This window comes from Ambystoma mexicanum, chromosome 6q (genome assembly GCF_040938575.1).
Source record: "Ambystoma mexicanum isolate Mex_15411 chromosome 6q, UKY_AmexF1_1, whole genome shotgun sequence".
NCBI classification, from domain to species: domain Eukaryota; kingdom Metazoa; phylum Chordata; class Amphibia; order Caudata; family Ambystomatidae; genus Ambystoma; species Ambystoma mexicanum.
In genome coordinates, this window is record NC_090937.1 from 1681399523 (window position 1) to 1681418237 (window position 18715).

The window sequence follows — 18715 nt, forward strand, 5'->3', positions numbered from 1 at the left end:
AGGACTCGATAATTGAGCTGGTGCACCAATTTGTGGCTGACGGCGAGGAAACACGCCGAGAGATCCGTGAGGCCAATGCTGGGACCATTGCGGCCATAAATTCTAGTGCAATCATGATCCGTGACAGTTTGGGTGCCGTCACCAAGGTCCTAACCAGCATGCTCCAACACATGTAGCACCAACATCCTGCACCGGCGGTGCAAATCCCATCCGCATCCACCCCATCGTCCACACCTGCATCCTCCACTCCCTCCAGCCATGTGCGGATGAAAAGGCGGAGTGCAAGGCAGACAGAAATGCTGCCCCCGGACATGAAAAAAGCCCGTAAATAGTGTGGGATGACAATGGGTGAAGAGGGAGGTGGTGTTGGTGGTGTAGAGGGGATTAAGGGGGTGTTTATTGGGTGGTATGGGGTGTTCATTGGGGGTATGGGGTGTTTATTGGGGGTTATGGAGTGTTCATTGGGGGTATGGGGTGTTCATTGGGGGTATGGGGTGTTCATTGGGGTATGGGGTGTTTGGGTGTTTTGGCGAGAGGGCGGAGGGCATGTGTGTGGTGGCGGTAGGAAACACTATTTTGTCATTTTCATTAATACACCCGTTGTGTGCAAAATCATTTAATGCCTGGACATTGTTCATTTCGTGTGTGTCCATTCAATTCATGACAGCGCACAGTGCCCAACTCCCCACACACCCTGAGTCCATGTCCACAGTGTAGCACTGACACATAACCATCAATGTCCCTGTTGTTCAGAAGTAATCGTCAATCAGTGATTGGCATACAGCATGGCCATCTTGTGCATCACGTACTGGCAGGGGTGCTGCTTCTCCTCCATCATCATCCTCATCATCCTCACCCTGTGCATGCATGTCAATGTCAGGTGGCAGTGGTACATTTCTCCGGATGCACATGTTGTGCAGCATGACACGGACCATGGTGATCTTTGCCACCTTCTCAGGGCCATAAAGGAGTGCTCCACCAGACCTGCTTATGCAGCAGCACCGTGCCTTCAACAGGCCAAAGGTCTGCTCAATCACGACACGGTTACGGGTATGAACCCGATTGTAGTCCTCTTCGTGCCTGTCACGCGGGTTCCGCACTGGGGAAAGTAGCCATGGCTTCAAGGGATAGCCTCCATCATCTGCATGGGAGTACAAAGAGGTATGTGTGAGTCAATCTGAGCTGACACCCTTAGGATTCACGGCCATGGCCGCAGCTATTTGGTGTTGTCATGCAAATGTCCATGTATGTATGCATACAGATTGATTTGATTTGATGCATTGTGTACTGCAATATGGCCTGCTTGTGCGTCTTGCATGTTGTCATTGATGTACGGCATTGATGTGTCATGTTCGGGTTGGGATGTTCAGATCAACAGTGTTTAGCTCTGAGTACATTGTCCACTCACCGCCCATTCCCACCTAGGTGGAGTATGCATCCCCCCCAATCGCACCCAGGTGGAGTATGCACCCCCCCAATCCCACCCAGATGGAGTATGCATCCCCACCCTCACAACCCCTATGCCCTGCCATGGGCCAGTCAGGCAACTGACCAAGCAGCCGGGCACGTTGTCCGTCATGTCGCTCCACGTAGCGGGGTAGCGTGGAGTTATGCAGTACCATGGCATCATGTGTGGATCCGGGATATCGGGTGCAGCAATGTGTGATGATCTTGCTGGAGTCACATACCATCTGCACATTGATGGAGTGGTATTGCTTGCGATTGCGATACACCACCTCATTGGCATGAGGGGCCACCAATTCTACATGGGTGCAGTCGAGGGCACCGACGCAATTGGGCATGCCTGACAGTGCATGGAAGCCTACTTTGGTGTCAGCGAGCTCCTAGCCAGTCCGTGGTAGGGAAATGTGGACGCTTGCATGCTTCAGGAGGGCATCAAGCACTTGGGTCAGCATGCAGGACAAGAGTGGTTGTGATATGCCATGCAGCTGGCCCACTGTGTGCTGGTAGGTGCCTGTGGCCAGGAAGTGGAGCACAGACACCACCTTTAGTAGAGGGGGGATGGCAGTGCAGATTTCTATCAGGCTGACGGTGTTGTCGTATATCATGTCCACTATGGTGGTGATGGTGTCCCGGTCCAACCGGTACAGGGTGTGGATCTGCTCAGGGGTTAGATTGAATGGACTGGGTCTGATGCGAGGGATTGGTGGCTACCTACGTGGTACCACTGGCTGCACTGGTGGAACTTGCTGGGCCTGTCTCACCCTCCTTCTCCTCCTGCGTCTCCTCTGTGCTGCCTGTTGTTGCTGCTGTAGTTGTTGTTGCTGTTGTTGCTGTTGTAGTAACAATACAGGCATGTCCTACAGCCCCATGATTGCAACAGCTAGTGGGATCATTTTGGTGTAGGAAGGGGTGTGGTGTGTGGGTGTACTCCTTTTGTACTGGGACAGGCTCCATTGACTCCCCCTGTGGTGACTGTGTGCACCTGTGGCAGTTGCCTGCACTGCAGGTTGCAATTTGTGGGTGCTCTGTGATGGCTGTATTGCTGCCGTCGTGCAAGCCCCTAATTACCGCCATCGGGATGCCGTTAAGTGCATGCCCGCGTAACTTGTGATGTCCTCCTGTTAGCGGCATCCCGATATTGGCGCCGTGAAGGGGTGCGTGTACGTGCGCATGCCGGTAAGAAGGGGCACGGTATGGGCGATGGCGGTATTGGCGGGTTGTCGGCTCATAATGGCCCAGATTCGTTAATGATGCCGGTAATTCCATTCCGCCTTCCATTTTTCATTACCTCCATACTCGTAATGAGGCCCATATTTTTTTTCAGAGCACAGTGTGACTTCAGACCACAATACATCCACACAAAGACATGTTTTCTGGCACAGGTATAATGGTAAATAAGAACATTATGCAAAGAAACACTTCTCATGGAGATTTCAGACATGTGCGCAATGTTGAGAAAAAATTGAGAAAAGACACAGGGGGCCTCATTACGAGATTGGAGGTAGCCTTGCTGGTTTTACCAGCAAGGCTACCTCCAAACTTACATCCGGGTCCGGCACCCGCGAATGGGCAATTACTAGGCTATTCTGGCCCAGCCGGACCCGGTAATTGCCCTTTCACGGGTGCCAGGCCCGGTACATCCCCATTCCCATTTGAGCCCCAAAGGGCTCAATGGGAATGGGGAGGGTGGTAGCACCGGTACTGTTAATAACGGTACTGGTGCTACCATCATGTTCTGCTCGCGGGTGCCAGTATGGCCACCAGGTCAGACCTGGTGGCTGCAAGGGCACCCACAAGCAGAACTCGTAGTATAGCAATACGGTATCAATGGTGCCAGTAGCGATACTGGTGCCATTGTTGCCTTACCGCCATACTTGTAATGAGGCCCATTGTGTATAGGCGCTATATAAATAAACTATCATATCATATCATGTCACTAGTAAGAACACAGTATATCATTGGCTCTCAAACTATAAGGACCTAAATTATATAGCTCTCTATAATTGGTTGGTATGCTCGTGCCATGTCTGGAACATTCAGCTCACTTAGCAGCACACAAGCTCATACCTAGGTGTCAGGAGGTGGATTTGACTTTACCTCCCAAACCAATTAGCCCAACATCTCTCATCATGCATGCCTTCTGCCATGAAGATTGTCTTTGAACTTGGCCTTGCAGAGTATTCTTGTCTCTGGGAATATAAGGGAGTTTGAGCACGCACTATCGTTGTTTAGGACTCCATGCTCAACTCTATTTGCATCCTTGGATCACATGACAGGAGACCACGATTTGGTCCATTTTGCATAATTTAAATGTCTTAAATGAATACAACTTGGCACACTTGGTGTTCTTTCTCTGCTCCTTAACAAGGGATGATTCAGCGTCTCATGTTCATCTCCTTCAAGATTAGATAGCCGGCCTTGGCTGCCTTCAGATTTGGTACCAGGCCAGACAGCATTGCCATTCATGTCCATGATCTCAGCTAATTCTTTGCTGTGACACAGATCTCAGCCTTTCCTCTTCATGGGTCTGGGCTTACTAAATTCATGAGACCTATGTCCAGCTTCTATACAATGACAACTCCGCCTGCAGTCTATTCACTATGTATAGCCAACTTTCTATGATCACTTAGTCTACTTGCGTTACAGCATCTGGACAGTTATTGAACGACTTGTAGTGTCCTGCAGTGCGCAACACAATGCAATCTTCTTTTTGCATATGAAAGTTTACTCAATTATTAACTTCGTCATCAGTTTCTATAAGGTCCATGCATTCTCTTCAGCCAGTATTCTCAAGGCGTCACGTTCGACTTTCGTGACGTCACCAACTCCTCTTTCGCTATTTTCATATTCCTTCCGGGACTTCCTCCCTCAGATTCTCGTCCCTCCGGTAATACATTTGGTATTGTTTTCTCAGAGGGTTCTTTCTTTCGAATATTTTCTGGGGTATGGTCACATCTGCTGGTGTCAAGCATGGCACGATCTCAGGCTTCCAACATATAGGAGGTAGGGGGTGGGACTTCCTGCAGAGGCATTCAGCTGCTCATCTACACTCTCCCCTGCAGTCGATTCATCGACCACCTCTTCACTGGTTTCCACATCTTGATATTTGTTCTTGAAGAAGTGCTTCTTTGGTGTCCAGATCTGTATCACCCCCTCAGGGTGCCAGCTGATTTAACATTTTCATCCACATTCCAGGTTATGTAGCTGCACTGTCCATTCGGATTACAATAGACCCATCGTCCCATTGTCCCACTGGTATTTCTTATGATTTTTTGGATACAGGAACTCTGTTCCTTCAGGTGCTACGATGCTGGACTCTTTGTATTTCCTGACATCTTCATCATTCAATTCTTTGGGTCCAAACCCTGATTCAACATCGATCCTGATCTTCATTCCTACTTCTTTGCTGTCTTCTTACACTGGGTGATTATCATCTTGATCACACAAAATTCAAACATCACCATGAGCAATAATGCTACAAGAAACTTGAAGATGCTTGCCACCCACTGTGGAATCCAGGAGAATATCGAAGCAAACCAACTATCATCTATAATGTCCTCTGTCTCATCTTCGATCTTGCTATTCAGGTTCGTCAACAGCGCTATGGCCTCTGCCAAGGTCCCATTCTCCTCATTGTGAGAAGTGCAACATGATGGCCCGATTTTGGCACACACTCCTTCCATCGCTGTGATCATGTCAAGGTGTGAGAATCACAACAGGAGCCGGTATTATGATGCTAAACAATACTTTATTCGCTCAAGGGAACTGAAAATGTTCATGAACAGATGAACCACAGACTTTAAGGCAGTTACTTCACTGTGGTTTTAAAGTCTGGGGTTAGTATAATCCTTTTGAGCCTTCTTCTAATCACTCGAGCCCGGATAGGCCCACCAGTTGCTTCAACTCTCCTCTCCTTCTGCATGTAATGAGCATTAACAGGATGATCAGTCCAGTTCCTTTTATCCCCGGTAACAGGCTTGTAACTGGGCCAATCAGGGACAAGTTCTCCCACCCTCATTCGGATTGGTTGATAACATGGGAGTCCTGCCCCTGAAATGAGAGCTGCCATCCCTTTTCCTGTCTCCCTTGCTCCGTTGTTTGTGTCACAACTTTTTACAATGCCCCCAGGCTCCATGTAGCCGCTGCGGTCCATGTGGGCAGTCCGGCACCTGAGCTTCATGCAGGCTCTGCCCTCGGCATACAATGGGCCCGCGGGGGCTTCCCTGCTGAATCACCATGCTGATGGTCTAGGGCCTGTTGGCCGTGCAGGTAAGGAGAGTGGGTTGGGGCTCATACCGGTGGTTCCACTGGTCCTATGCATGGAACATCTGCCGACGCACATTGAAGGGGCAGGGCTTCACCTGGTACCCGCAGGTTGCTGAGCGCGGTCTCTGCTGATGTAGTGCCGGCGGCCTGGACTACTCTGAGTGCAGCCGGTGCTGCGACAGCCGGATCAGGTGTCATGTCACCAGGCACTGACAGCGGGTTACCTGGTTCCGCCATGGTTTCCCCAGCAGTTCCCGTTCCACATGCATTTCCTGCTCTTCCCATACCCGGACCTGCAGCCCCCTCACCCTCACAAACCCCCACCACGGATCCAGACAGTCTTGCTGAACAACCTGTGTTCATAAGGAATGGCATTATATGCGTCTATTCCCTCTTCTGGTTCAATTGAGAAATTCAAGTGATCTTTTTCTCAAATGGCATCTACCTTTTGGAAATTCTCCAATGTTCAGGTCACTCTGAGGAATCACTAATGCTGGAACATGAACGAGCACCAGGGAACATGTTCATCCCCAATCCTTTTGCAGCTTCGTGTAGGCCCTATGCCCACAAGCCCAATATTGGTCGATGAGGGCAGCTGTCCCTACTCCCATTCTGGAAACATCAACTGATTAATCTCCTACCCATGTCAGCAGGCTGGCATGCTTAGCCCATGACTTCAAACTTTGTTCATTCTTTGTACCTCTTGCACATATTCTGGCTTCAATAGATGAGCTGCACAGGACATCATTCCTCCTTCCCATCTCTTCTTGGACTTCACTTGTCCATAGACTAATACTTGAGTTTGTTCACAATATCCAGGAGTCCAGCTATCTCTGTTATATCAGGGCATTCCATTCTCTTCATATCTTTTATGACCACCTCTTCCTGTCCATCCGAAGGGTACACAATCTTCTTGCTTTCCCATAGAGGTTGCTTTTCCTTCTGTGGAGTCTTGATATAATCATCCTGGAATGGAAACGACCATTTCGATCTCCATCTTAAATTGGGCCGACTTTCTTGAAATGTTCCTCGGGTCATACATTCTGCAAGATGAACTAGGCATCTGGCATCGTGTTCTGGAAGTTCTCTGGAGATGAAGGTCCGCACTGTATCCATGGCATAGGGAATGAGAGCACAGGGGTAGCAACTTCCTTAGATGTGCTCTCTCCCATCGTTCTCATGTGCCGGTACCACATGTTATTTATTACCCGAGTGCGCTGCATTGTCTGGATAGGTATTTATCCTCTCATTATCTTCCTCTGCATTTCTCTTATGTCTCCCAAATGTAAAAGTTGTGTAATGACCATGGAGCAAATCAAAAGTAGTTCCTGTAGTGAGGAGAATGATGGAGGCCTCTGCCTCAGTGGAAGTACTAGTACTAACATGATAGAGACTATGGGGGTCATTACGACCCGGGCGTTAACCATGGCGCTATTAGCGCCATGGTTGACGCCGGAATCCACAATGGTGAATGGCGGAATTAGCACCCATTCCAAGGTTGGCGGGGCGGTAACTCCCCATTCACCATAGGGCTCAATGGGAATGGGGAAGGCGGTAATTACGGTACCGCAAATTGCGGTACCGTAATTAACTCTGTTAGGGGCGGAGGGCCCCAAATAACGGACAGGAGCCAGCAGAGTGGAGTATGACTTCTTTATTCAACTCCTAACTGACAAGTGGCTTCCCCGCACACCCCCCGCCCCTCACCACGTCACATCCGCCTGTGACGTCCACCTCACGAGTGAGGTGTCTTAAAGGGCACTCACTCGTGACAACACCCCCGGACAAAATGTCCTTTCAAGTCACCTTTGCAAAACTCGCTTCACATAACATAACTTGGCCAAGTGGCAACGCTATCAACACTCCTCCACTAACCTGGGAGGCCTCCTCACATTTCGCTTGGGTCTGCCTCGCGGCTCAGGGTCAGAGCCGCCGCCAGTGTCCGAGGGGGACCCAAGTTTCATCTTGACTGTCTCTTTCAGCTGGGTCGTCTTCTTCTTGTGGTGATCTTTCTTCTGTCTCTTGCATAACATGCTTAAACCTTGAGCTGTTGCGGGTCACTTCCTGCTCTCCATTAGTGGCAGTGATCATTGTTCCTTTGACAGCCACTACTTGGAGCGGTTCTGGTGCAAACTGCGAGTCAGTTTTTTTCATCGTGGCCCTTTGAACCCACACTTCATCACCAATTTGGAATTCCTTGGGATGTGCTCTCCTTCTTCTATCAGTCTGTTCGCGAGCTTTCTCCTTCGCGGCTTCATCCCTTCTGATGATTTCCTGATCTACTCTGGGCTTCCTCGCTGGGTTGGTGACGACCCTAGTTCTCACTTGATATTTCATCATGAGCTCTGCTGGAGTCCTATTAGTGGCTTCATGAGGCGTGTTGCGGTAATCACGCAACATTCTGCACAGCGCTTGATGAGGGTCAGTTCCTTCCAGGCGTGCTCTTTGCATGGTCTTCTTAATGGACGCCATGAACCTTTCCGCCATTCCATTGGCTTGCGACTATCTCGGGGTTACTCTTTGGTGACGGAATCCCATGTGCTTTGCGAACACCCCAAATTCATGACCACTGAACGGGGCCCCATTGTCTGACTTGAGAGTCTCTGGTATTCCCCACTCACTGAAGACTTCATCAAATGTTGCTGCGACATGAGCAAATGCTGTCGACTTGACACGTTTTACTATAGGGAATCTTGAATGTTCATCGATGAATAGTAGTAGGTAGTCTCCTTCCTCCCGTGGCCCATAGATGTCGACCGCCACTCTCTCCCAGGGATGTTCAGGGATTGACATGACTTTGAGTGGGACTGGCGGTTCAGGTTTTGCTGTGCATCTGCATGCTGTGCAGTTCTTTACCCACCGGTCAACCATATCGTCCATGAAGGGGAACCACACGCTGCACCTCAGCTGGCGTTTGGTGTTCTCCGCACCTCGATGTCCCTCATGTGCCGTTTTTGATGACTGCTGCTCGCAGTGAGGTAGGAACGACTATCTTACATCCTCGCAGCAAAATGGAGTTGTCTTGGACTGCAAGTTCTACGTGTATTCTCGCCAGACGCTCCATCTCATCTCGAGATGCTCCTGGGTGGCTCTGGACTGCTCTGCGAAAGTCCTTCCATTTGTTTTTCTCCGTCAAGCTGATCGCTAGTGCCATCGTCGGGTCAGCAGCAGACGCGGTCGCAATGGTGTCAATGGATACGGCGGGCGGTAGTGCATTGGCAGTGACATAGCTTATGTATTCCGCATCGCCCTGTCTTGGAGTGTGGTTGCCCGCTGGGTGTCTGGAGAGGTAATCAGCAGGGTTGTGCTCGCCCCCAGGACGATGAACGATGTCAAAATCATATTCTTGTAGGCGGATGCCCCATCTTTCGATCCTGGGGGGCATTTTCGTGCGAGGATTGCCAAACAGCGATAACAAGGCCTGATGGTCTGTAATTAGTGTGAATTTTTTTCCGATGATGAAATTATGGAAATGTTCGCACGCCCAGACGGCTGCCAGGCTTTCCTTTTCTGCCTGGGAATACGCAGATTCAGGCGGAGCTAGAGCTCTGCTGGCGTATGCCACAATGTGTCTCGGGTGAGTGTCTTGTCCACTGGTTTGTGCTAAGATTGCACCTAGCCCCACCGGACTCGCGTCCACCACTATCTCAGTATGCCATTCGGGATCAAAATATGCTAGCCTCCTTGCCTCTGTCAGAGAGTGTTTGATGGTATCAAATGCTACCTGACATTCCTCAGACCATACAAAGGGAGTGTCTTTTTGGAGCAGACGCCTGAGGGGTTCAGTGATGGAAGCAAAATGTTGGATATACCGGGCACAATATCCCGCCATCCCCAGAAAGGACCTGACGTCGGCAATCTGGGAAGGCTTATCGAGGTGGAAGATGGTCGCCACTTTGTCTGGGTCCGGAGTCATGCCATCTGCTGAGAAGATGTGGCCAAAATACTTCAGCTTCGCCTTGCTGAACCGACACTTTTCTATATTGAGGGTCAAACCCGCATCCTGTACTGCCTGACATGCTGCACGGAGTGCTTCATCGTGTTCACTGCGAGACTTTCCAAAGACCAAAATGTCATCGCTATAGTTGAGACATTTAATGGGACGTATGACTTGCCGAATGGTTTCATGAAAAATTTCGGCCGCCGAGGAGATGCCGAAATTTAGTCTCTTGTAGCGGAATAGTCCGTCATGCGATGCGAACGTGGTGATTGGCCGTGACTCAGGGTGAAGTACTAGCTGATGGTACCCCTGATTTAAGTCTAGTTTGGAGAAAAGGACAGATTTGTTCAGTTGGACTATCATGTCCTCAATCTTGGGTCCAGGGTGTCTATCCCGCTGTATGGCGGTGTTGGCTACACGCATGTCTACACATATTCTCAGACGACCGCCTTCCTCTGGGACAATCACAAGGGGGGACACCCATGGAGTCGGCCTCGTGGCAGGCTCAATGATATCATCTCTAAGTAGTTGGTTCAGTTCTTTGGACACCGCCTCCTGCAGGTGGAATCCTACCCTTCGTGGGTGTTGTGGGACTGGTTAAACTGCCGCGTCTATGTGTAACTTTATCGGTGGGCCCTTCAATTTACCTAGGCCTTGACACAGTTGCGGAAATTCCAGGACAATGTCATCCTTGGTTATGGCAGTGTTGTCGCGGGATATCAGGGCGCGGATCTGCCCTTGCTGTATAGCTGGACCCTCCGACGACTTGACTACGTCCCCCTCTCGCACTAGAATGTTGATTAGTCCGAGACAGGACGCTGTCTTGTAACTTAGCAGGCAGCGACCTTTGGTGGGGCTCCTGATGACGTGGATCACAGTATCGGTGGATGTGTCAGCGAACATCAATCTTCGTTTGAAGGACCCGACGCTTTGCAGTGGGGTGTCTGCCCCCCATTGGTAGATTTTGGACATGGACAGGTTTAGCGTCGGTTTCTGGCAGAGCGTTAGGAATTCTTTTTCACCCATGACATTCACCGTTGCTCCAGAGTCAATCAGAAAGCAGAATTGTTTGTCGCAGATGTCAATGGCTATCCTGGGTGCTTCTCGGGCTTCCTGTTCGTCCATTATGAGAGTGACAAATTCGTCGCTTGTATGCGGGTCATACGTAGCGTCATAATCATGTTCACTTTGCACTTCAGCTATGAACTCGCGGCGCGTTGCTGGCGGTCCATCATATTCATCAGTAATACGCGCAATTTGTCCTTGTGACCCATAGCCTTGGCCGTCATCTTCCGGGTACACTTCTTCAACCACCCGCACATATCTCCTCGGGCTCTGTTGGTAGAACCGGGGCTGTTGAGGCGGGCTAGTGTAGAATCTTTCAATGGGTCTGACTTGCGCTCTCGTCGTGTCACGTGCGGTGGGAAACAGCTTACCTTCCCTGCATACAGATTGGAAGTGGCCCTCCCTACCGCAGTTGCCGCACTTTTGAGAGAGAGCTGGGCAGGAACCTGCATGCGGAAACGCCATCCCACACCTATAGCATTGTCTCTGCAAACGCGGGGTCTACATGTTGCTTGGAGAAACGCTCTTGTTCCCAGCGTGGATCGCAGCTATCACGTCACTTTTGTCAAGTTGTCCAGCGGCATTGCTGGCTATGTGAGTGGCTTGTTTTTCAACTCTTTCGAGTATACGTGCCATTGCACTTACTTCTTCGATTGTGACAGGTTTTTTCAGGAGTTGCTTCTGTAGCGTCGCCGATACACACCCTTCAATCACTCTGAGTCGAAGCGCTTCATCAAGTGAAAACGCGTCAAATTGGCAATGCGCACCTTTGACGCGGAGCCTCGTGAGAAATTCATCCACAGTCTCGTCAGTGCGCTGACGGCATTGGTTAAAGACATATCGTTCATAGTCTCTGTTGGGAGCAATGACAAGACGTTTGTTCAGGGCTGCGATGAGGGCATCAAAATCAGCCATTTCCCCTGGCGGAATGGTTTTGATAAGTGATTTTATCTCTCCCCCTGCCGTGTTTATGAACAGGCTGCGCAGTCGAGGGGAGTTTTCTTCTCCAGCGGCCTCAATGAAATTATTGAAGTCCTCCAACCATTCCACCCATCGAGGTCCTTTATCTGCCTGAGGTGTCATGGAAAACGGCGGTGGCATGCGCCATGCTGTGGCGGTGGATCTGGTGACAGCTGGCGCAGGTGGGTGTTGAGAGCTGGAAGATGCCTGGGCAGCAGTGGTGCTCATGGTGGCGTGTAGGATGTGGCCTCAGCGGTGGGTTGGAGCTGAGAGTCGTTCTGCAGGCAGGTCGGCACAAAGTCACAGAGGTACTGGGACGAGGAAGAAGGCCCCAGCAAATGAGGAGTGGTGATGTAGAAAACATTTTTTTTTTTATTTTTTTTTTTAAGCTCTGTGGGCCCCTGGTAGTCTGTGATTGCTTTGTGAGGTGCTCAGGCTGGCGGAAAGCACCAGGCGCCGTGTGCAGAGAAGTCTTCTACTGCACGGCAGCTGCGTGCGCGGCTTCCAGGGATTCGGATCGCGTGTGAAGGAGGAGGAGGTGGGAAAGGGAGGCGCATCCACAGTCGCGCCCCCTCCGTTTCAGCGGGGATCCGCTCGTCGGTGGAATCACCGATGTAAAGGACGCACACGGGGGGGGATCCCCAACATGGCGGGAAGGAGGACCGCTGGCACCAGGGAGAATCCTCGTCGCCAAATGTTAGGGGCGGAGGGCCCCAAATAACGGACAGGAGCCAGCAGAGTGGAGTATGACTTCTTTATTCAACTCCTAATGGACAAGTGGCTTCCCCGCACACCCCCGCCCCTCACCACGTCACATCCGCCTGTGACGTCCACCTCACGAGTGAGGTGTCTTAAAGGGCACTCACTCGTGACAAACTCCAAGGTCCCTTTGCGGGTCCCTTCCTTAATGGCTGGTGAAACCAGACGTTATGGTAGGGACCCGCAAAGGGACCTCGTAATTGGGCGGTAAGGGATTACAGGTACCGGTACCCTTAACGGTACTGGTAATCCCTTACCACCAGGGTCGTAATGACCCCCTATGGAAAAGAAGGACTTGAAAGACAAAGGGTCTCATTACGAGTGCGGTGGTAAGGGGTTAATGGCGCTAGTAAGGATGCCGGTGCCGTTAACCCCTTACTGCCTCATTCCGAGGTCCCTTAGTGGGAGCCGCTAAGGGACCAGGGAACTAATAACGGGCCCGCTATTTACAGGCCCGTTATTAGCTCCCTCCACATTCCCATTGAGCCCTATGGGGGCTCGAATCGGAATGGGGGAAGGGTATTTTGGATGGGGACTTACCGGGTCCTGCAAGGTTGGAATGACCCAGTAAGTCCCCATTCAGAGAACCCAGACAAGACTTTGGAGGCAGCCATGGTTCTAATAGCACCATGGCTACCTCTAAACTCGTAATGACCCCCAAAGAGTGTAATCGTGCAGGCATACATTATGCACCAAAATATAGGCAATCACCTTCTGTGCCATCACATACTTGTTGTTCATTCTCTAGAACCGTGCCAGCTTCCGAATATCTCATTTTTTAATACACTTATCAAATTACCTTATATCTGTAACTGTAAAATGTGCTCAATATTTGCAATGGGGAGCCTTCTGATCATAGGGCCATTCTTAGGATCCTGTAAAAAAAGTGTGAATATCAATATCTCTTCTGATAAGAGCAGGATAAGCTTGAAGTATAAATATAAAAACAGCAAGCACAAGCCGATGAACATCACTGTCAGTAAGTACCATATGTTTAACTACTTAGAACACGTATGCACCATGAAATGAATCTCGATACTGAGAAAAAGGGGCTGGGCAAGTAAGCCTTATGGGACACTGCGCTTGCAGTCTGAGACAAGAAAATGGAAGGCAGCAGGTGGCTGGCGGTTGTGGGTATGTTGCCCAAATACTCCACGGTAAAAATGAACTAATTGGAAGTGTTTCCAGTCTCACTTCGTGAACACAAAAGACGATAGAAACTGCTTAAGTTGCAGATTTATTTGGTTGGATGGAGTACAGCCTGACACGTATTACCAGCAATCCTTGCTCTTTCTCTGAGGCTTGTATTGATGCAATTCAGATGCATATATTCGTGCGTGATTGTAGTTGTACTTTTAAATATTCTCGCAATTGCGGAAGGCAAAGAATTAATTGTCGGACCTGGTGGTCTGCTTAGCAAGCGTCTGTTTCCCACCTAGCATATATGCATCTGAATTACGTCAATACAAGCCTCAGAGGAAGAATCCAGATACTGATCTCGGTTCCAATTTCTGATCAAGAACTGACGTTTAGAAATAACTTTGATATGGCAATGACTTTCTAATGTTCATTTTTCACAATTCCTGAGATTCTCGGTAAGTCATTGCACTCCTGCTAAAATATCTATAAGGAGTGTCCATTTGAATCAAAATGCAAAATCTGCATTAGCAGCTGGTCGCTTTATCGTCCTTCTTCTTTGTCATTGATCGAGTCTACACAAACTGAAATTCTTCTTCTTGTCTTGCTTCTGGATCGGCAATGGTGGGAGGGTCTCACCTACATAGGGGGTAATTACCTTGGAGGTAACCATCCCGCAATTTGCGGCATGGTAACCCCCTTACCGGGTATCGGGTCTGGGTTCCTTGAATGAGGAATTACCGGGCCATTCCAACCTTGGAGGACCCGGTAATTCCTCATTCAAGGAACCCATTACCATTCGAGGCCCCATAGGGCTCAATGGGAATGGGGAGGGAGCAAACAACGGGCCTGTTATTAATTGTTTGATCGTAGAGAGGTGTTGTTGGCACAAGTTAAGGAGCTGTTAGCACTACGTCAGGGGACAAGAGATTTGGTAACATATGTGACCCAATTTAATCGATTAGTGATTGAGACAGAATGGCCAGGGGCCAAACAAACTATGTTATTTTACCAAGGCTTACGGGAGAAACTTTAGGATGTCATAGCCCAGGTAGAGCCTCAGCCAGTGAATTGTACCTCCATGATAGATGTAGCATTATGCCTAGACCATCGCATAAACGAGTGAAAGGGGGACAAGAAGAGGCCTGAAGTAGTAACTTTTGCTAGATTGGACAAGAGTAAAGGAGGAAGGATGGGGGAAGAAGAACCCACGCAGATTGAGAGTGTAAGAGAGCCATTGACGTCAGCAGAAAAGTAACAACGCAAGGCCAATAATTTGTGCCTTTATTTTGGGCAACCAAGACATTGGGCCTCATTCCGAGTATGGCGGTAAGGGATAGCGGCCACCGGTAACGAGACCGGTGGCGGTATTCCCTTACCGCCATACTCCGAGTTCCCTCTGCGCCCTCGCCCTTAACGCCTGCTTTGAGCAGGTGTTAAAGTCGAGGGCGCAAAGGGGCCTCCAAGCCAATAACTGTGACCGTAATGAACGGTCACCGTTATTTGCATCTTCCCCATTCCCATTGAGGCCTATGGGGGCTCATTTGGGAATGGAGAAGAGCCTTGGTGAATGGGGAATTACCGCCCCGCCGACCTTGGAATGGGGCGGTGATTCCGCCATCCACCAAGGCGCTGCCGGTCCGGGTACGGCGTCAACCAAGGCGTTAATAGCGCCATTGGTTAGCGCCGTACTCGGAATGAGGCCCATTATATCCGTACCTGTCCCAACAAACCCAAGAAGGGTGAAGGGGGAGATCGAAACAAGATTGAGGCAGGAAAAGGATTGACCCGCCTTAGGGGGAACTCAGGTGTCGGGCCCGATTGGAATCAAGGTTCCCCAGTTGGGTGGCAAATACAGTTGGGGGTAGGACCACTCATTTGTACAGATTAGTGACTTTGTTTTTCGCTTTGACTAAACAAGTGGTACTGGCTATGATAGACTCAGGGGCCACAGGTAACTTCATTGACATTCAATTGGAAGAGCAGTTGGGTTTGCCTGTTCAGGATAAGCAACAGGTAGAGGGTGTGCAATCAGTGGATGGGCCGCCTTTAATATCAGGACCCATTCAGCAACAAACTCAACCATTGAGGATGGTATGTACATCAGGTCATGAGGAGGAGATTACCTTTGATCTGATAGTGGCCCCGCAATTTCGGTCTGATTTTAGGAATGCCTTGGATGGTGCAGCATAATCAAGGGATCGATTGGGACAAGCAGGAAGTATGCTTTGGAAGTCAGGCGTGCCAGACACACATTCAGCAAGATTGGAACCCGCAATCTTTTTGGCCGACAAGGTCGAGGTGCCACAGATGGTGAGGTCAGTAAAGACAGGAATACCTCAGTAGTATATGGAGTTTGCAAGAGTGTTTGACAAGGGCTGGGCAGAGAGCTTGCCACTACATTGATCATATGATTGTGTCATTGAACTAGAGCCAGGGGCTAAGCTGCCATTCAGTCGGATTTATGCCCTCACGGAATCGGAAAACCTACACTTGAGGGAATATTTGGATGAAATGCTGGAGAAGGGGTTCATTAGTCATTCAGTGATGTGCCACCAATGACCTCTGCCTTAATGCCAGTAAGACTGAGATTCTCCTCATAGGCACACCCGCTCCCTCCTTCCCTGTATCTCTATGGCCAGCCTTTCTTGGCCCTCCTCCTGCTCCCACTTGCAAGGCTATAAACCTTGGGGTCATCTTCGACTCCAAACTCTCCTTCTCTCCTCACATCTCTGACATCTCTAAGAAGTCACACTACCAGCTGCACCTCCTCAGAGGTATTCTTCCTTTCCTCTCCTTCCCCCAAAAGCTCACTGTCTCCAGAGCTCTGGTTCTCTAGGCTGGACTACTGAAACAGCCTCTTTCAAAATCTGCCTACTTCTACTCTCTGCCCTCTGCAACTTATACAGAACAGGACTGTGAGATTTGTCCTTGGAATCAAGCCCAGGGATTGTATCTCTCCAGGACTGAAATCTCTGCACTGGCTCCCAGTGGCTTCAAGGATTAAGTTCAAAACTCTCTGCATTGTGCACAAGACCTTCTGGGGGCTGGGGCCTCAATACCTTCAACTCTCTCTTCCTAAATGTTTTCCTGCTCAAGCTCTTCGCTCATCCGCCTCCAACTCCCTCAGGGTCAGCCGCTTCTCCAAGCAACGAGTTGGTGGCAGATCTCTTTCTTTGGCTAGTGCCTCCCTCTGGAACAGCTTCCCTTCCTCCCTTAAACTTGAGGAGAACCATCTCTGGTTCCGAAGGCACCTCTAAACCTTTCTCTTTGCTTCTGCCTTTTCTTCTCCTCTCCTCTGCTGACCTCCTGGCTGTAACCGGAACTGCACTGGCTACCTGGACACCCTCTCATCTCGGGCCCAGGTCCCTCCCCCACCAGCGTCACACACCTGCACTGCTCACCTGGCAACCCCTGCACATGGGGACTGTTTCTGTATCCCTACAGTCCCCCTACCAGCCCTTGATACCTGATGTATGCACTCACCCTTGCACTTGTCACTTGTTGGCAGTTACTTACTTTTGTTATCATTTTTTCCCATGTACTGCACTGTCCCTGCCCCCTCCCCCTGCACTTGCGTGATCTGAATGACACCTTCCCTAGTAGGATCGCTGTCCGTCCTCCCTTTGTCTCCCTCCATTGCCTCGTCACGCCTTGAAACACTTGTGTATAGGTGCGTTATAAATGCCATATCATATCATAACCTCCCTCATTTCCTCCCTATTATTTTTTGTACCCAAGAAGGAAGGGACACTGAGAATGTGCATAGATTAGCACGCGTTAAACAAAATCACCATTAAGAATAGGTTTCCACTACCTCTGATTTCTGTCTTACTGGATCAGGTTAAATCTGCTTTGGTTTATACAAAATTGCATATCATTTAAAAAGAGTTAAGGAGGGCTATGAATGGAAGACGGCCTTTAGAACCAATTTGGTCTCTCTGCATATTTGGTTATGCCCTTTGGGCTATGCAATGCCCCTGAAGCCTTTCAGTTTTTCATGCAAGAGGTGCTCTGGGAGTTTATTGATGTTTTCATCATTGTTTATATAGATGACATTTGATTTTCTCCGCTTCAAGGGAGCAACACGTAACACATGTAAAGGCGGTGCTGAAATGCCTACATGATTATCAGCTTTTTGTAAAATTGGAAAAGTGCTAATTTCACACTACTCAGGTGGAATTTCTGGGTTTTATTCTCACTCCCGCAGGCATTGAGAAGGACAAGGGGAAGGTACAAGCAGTTACTGATTGGCCCTCACCTCAGTGTGTAAAGGATGTACATTTCTTCTGAGGATTTGCCAACTTTTTTCAGAGGTTCATTGGTGTTTTTTCTAGGATTGTGACACCTATCACATGGTTACTTAGGAAGACAGCCCGGTTTAGTTGGAGTGAGGAGGCAGAAAGGGCAGTTCAAGATTTAAAGGGAGCCTTTACTAAGGCACCAGTGTTGAGACATCCTGATCCGGGTAAACCGTTTCAGGTGGAAACGGATGCAAGTAATGTGGCAGTGGGAGCAATACTATCACAGAAAGATGAGGAAGGGGCATGGCACCCTGTGGCTTTTTACTCCCGCAAGCTTAGCAGCTGCAAACAGGATTATTCTATCACTGATAAGGAGTTGTTGGCCATTTGTGCCGCCTTCCTGGAATGGAGACTTTACTTGCTGGGGGCCCAGCATCAGGTGATGGTGGTGACTGACCATAAAAATGTCCAGCATTTTAAGTCAGCACAGAACCTTAGTGCCAGGGAATTGCGTTGGTCTCAATATTTCAATTAATTCAATTTTGTAGTGACATTTCGGCCATTAAGAAAGGACAAGAAGGCAGATGCATTGACGAGGCAGCAGAACATAGAGAATGTGGTGACGGAAGTAAAAGCTATTCTTCCCCCCGAGAAAGCAATTGGAGCAGTTACAGAGGGCTTTTTGGGACAAGTATGTAAGGGGCTGAGTCCAGAGGATTAGTGCAAATGGGGGACTAGTCATCCTCTAAGGAAAAGACGGGAGGGGTTGCCTTACCATGCAGGCCATTTATTCTTGCCTACTAAAGAATTACAAGATAAAGCATTGTACTGGTGTCACAAATCTCCTTTATCTGAGCATTCCAGTAAGAGGAAGACCCAA

The 18715-nt window shown here is 49.4% G+C and overlaps 1 long non-coding RNA gene across 1 annotated transcript in view; it reads right to left on the minus strand.

Moving 5' to 3' along the window:
- Nucleotides 1–611: 611 nt before the first annotated feature.
- The window catches only part of LOC138515685 (uncharacterized), a 107000-nt gene continuing 88896 nt past the window's right edge, over nucleotides 612–18715 (minus strand). Inside the window, exons 3-4 of the long non-coding RNA XR_011282160.1 lie at nucleotides 13254–13329; nucleotides 612–1141 (exon numbers count right to left, since the gene is read on the minus strand). This is a non-coding gene — a long non-coding RNA (uncharacterized lncRNA). The remainder of the gene's footprint in view (nucleotides 1142–13253; nucleotides 13330–18715) is intronic.